This window comes from Lissotriton vulgaris, chromosome 5 (assembly GCF_964263255.1).
Source record: "Lissotriton vulgaris chromosome 5, aLisVul1.2, whole genome shotgun sequence".
NCBI lineage: Eukaryota > Metazoa > Chordata > Amphibia > Caudata > Salamandridae > Lissotriton > Lissotriton vulgaris.
Window position 1 is genome coordinate 1,896,367,533 of NC_141693.1, and position 3,478 is coordinate 1,896,371,010.

Sequence of the window (3,478 nt, forward strand, 5' to 3'; positions counted from 1 at the left end):
AAAGGCCACTTCCCGTGCGGGACATGCTCTGTATGTCCACTCACCAAGAAAAGCAAAAGTGTGAGTCTCACATCAGGGAAGGAGTGGTTTCAAAATCAGTTTAGTAACTGTAACTCCACACAAGTGGTATACAGGCTAACGTGCCAGTGTGGACTGCAGTATATAGGTCTGACTTCGCGCAAGATCAAAGTGCGCATACAGGAACATCTCAGCACAATAAGAGCAGGTAAATTAACAACAAAGCTCGTTCAGCACTGCTCTACTGAGAAACACACCTTTCAGTGGACAGTGCTTGAGAAAATCACAGGCTCCCCCCAGAACATTGATGAGATCTTGCTGGCTAAAGAATCGCGCTGGATCTATAATGAGAAAACTGATAGAGTTGGGCTCAACGAAATCATTGAATGGAACAGGATTAAACTGTGAACCTGGGTCTTATGTTGCACCACTCTGGGTCCCCCTCTATGTTTTTGGGTCATGCCCCCCGGCCAAACTTGGGTTCACGATCTCCCAGTTGGATCAAGGAGTGGTTCCGTGTAAACTTGCCCTTCCTGTGCCCAGAACCCAGTCGCTCCATATTGGTTGCCCCTTGATGACAATTTCCTTTCTAGCACAGCACTCCCTGACTGTGTGTTACTCTGGAGCTACGGGTGTTCTTATTACACTGTTTTCAATATGCTCATGGGGGTGAATTGCACAGGATATGGTCTAGGGGGACAGTGCGATACCTAGCATATCATTCATTTGTTTATTAACTAATCAGTGTGTCCTGTTTCACGTTTTATTTATGTGGGGAAGTTCTGACATTCTATGGTATTATGTCCCTGCCCTCCTAGTATCAATACCCAGTATTTTTGCCAGGGCAATGTTGCAGTGGTATAGCACCTTACCCCCTAGATAGGGCTGGGCCAGTGTACCCTGCTGTAGTGTTTGAAGCCTATTGACTAGGCTAAGATGGCCGCCACGCAAGGAGTCGCGATCACGTGATGTGACGCGATGGGCGTGGCTGCACCGGCGCTGCCGTCTTGAGTGCTCCTGGTGTGGGCGTCCGACACGGCTGAGGAAAGGCGTCTTCCCAGTTAGTCACGGTGAGACGGATTGTAAACGAAGCGCCAGGGAAGTACTCTTTCATTCTAAACGAAGCGCCAGGGAAGTACCCTTTCGTTTTTCGCTCAATGGGCTAAATGTTATATGCTTTAACCCGCCGACTCCGCGTAGCCTCACATGTTCAGTTTGAAGTGGGTCACGATCGTGACTGGTAACTCTAAGCTCGCTCTGGCTGCGCTATTACTGTTATGTGGGTCACTCTGGCTGCGTTATGGTTGACATGTGGGTCGCTGAGGGAGGGGTATTTACAACCAGCACCCTAGTGGTGTATCTCTTCTAGATTGAATAACCCTTTTCATGCAGTTTGTAATAGTAGCGCTAAGCATGTATGACACTTGTTGCTCAGTCTCGAGTATAGGTGTAGTATACATGAGATGCTTCATGGCATAACAGCATAAGGAACACTACAACTTTGTATTTGTTTCTTTCATTTTGCAGATATAATAGTTTTATTACAAATCAAGGGGCACACTCACGTTTGGAGTATTTAGGGTCCCAGTTTGATAACGGAGTGGCCGGTATGCAATGCTTTGCTGCTCCTGGGTAAATATTCCTCACACTACCACTTGGCATATACCTTCATAGTATACCTCTGGCCAGCCTAAGTCTACATGTTTTTAAACCTTGTATCTGGTCTCCATTTACAGCACGTTATAGAGCTGAGTGTCCAAAAAGAGTGAAGTGGCAGCACTTGAGTGCAGCCCTGATGAAACTGCTCTACGTTATACAGCAGTGAAACATGTCGGCACTGTAGGTAATGGTATGCATGACTAGCTACCAGCCTTTTTAATACCCAATAGCACGCAATCACCACCCTACGAATAAAAGTGGATAAGGGATTGGTGTGTTGTGTGTGGTTTTAGGCACTCTATCATTATGTTTGTGTGTGTTTGTCACTAGCAGAGTTTTCTGCACTTCACTGCAGCACTTTATATGTTGTTTGTTTTGGACACGTCTTCTTTTCTATCACCTTTATTTTCCCGAGGAGCAAGTGACCACCGATGATGAGACAGGGGCCTGTCTGGAAATTGCATACCAGTTACCCCGCTTGGTGGTGTTTCCGTGAGGGGTCACTTGCTTCTCGCACATTTTTTCCTCTATTTAGAGTAATGTCCAATGTGTGTTGTGGACGGTTGTGAACAACTAAGAGTGAGGTCACTCTGAGATCTTCGCTCTGTTTGGTTGTTGTGGAGAACAGATATTTTTAACAAGGCAGAGCACAGTGCATTATCTCATTATTATGTGGATAAGAGATTAGTGGGGAGTGGGATATATTTGACCCCCCATATGTCACTGATAGATTTGCTCGCCAGTTGGATTGGGTCTCATTGTATATTATATTCCAATATATGCCAAAGACAGAAATGGAGGTGGTCCAACCAATTTTGTCCACAAATTGAGAAAGCGAGGAAGCATGTAAACAAATCTGTTTCAGCTTACATGAGAGACCATGGAATGGGCTCCTTGTACAACAATAACTTGCGTTACTACATGCAAGATATCTACAGAGGAGATGGAGTTCACTTCTCAGATGAGGGCAACAGAATTTTCATTCTGAATTTAAGACTGTGCATTGGTACCTACTTATAAGTACCTAAATGTACCATAAACCCAAAAGCTCTTCTCAGAGCTACCCTTCATCTGATCACTCAACAATTATTATTTTTTTCTAACTTTTTTCACTAATTTTCCACAAATTACGCTCCCCGGGGCGCTACCCGGTTCGCGAACCGAAAGCTAACCTCGCGGAATTTTTTAAAAAAATGTTTTTTTTCCGCACATATAAGCCTCCTCAGCCACCCTCAGAAAACCTAGGGGGTCAAGATAAGTCTACCATGACCCCTTCTACCCATTCTAAACATTATTTGTCCTCCATCTTGTATCTTAATGCGACCGAAACACAAAATGGTGGACCCCCGTGACGCTTAAAGTTCGCGAACCGAGCCGCTTCCCGGGAAGCGGTCCAAAAAAAAGGTGGGAAAGTAATTTACAGAAAAACGACTAGAGACACTCTCACCAAATATAGATTAGCTCATACTACATAGCAATCCCTTTCATTTTCACAAATTTGATTGAAATTCCATTTAGCCATTAAGCCTGTAGACCTCTCTAAGTACCGTGAGGTAAATTACTTCACAAAACACATCTGAAGTGTTGGAATTGACAACCAATGAAAATGTTACTTTCATTTTCTACTTTTATTATCTGACATTTGATTGGTTATATACCTGTATATATATAAAGGAGGAGAAGAAAACACAGCCATTTTGACTGCTACTTCTTGTTGTACTTGTACATCACATTTGAATAGCTATCAAAAATTCAACTTGTTTGTGAAGGTAAGTTGTTATTTTTAAAACTGAAGTATATT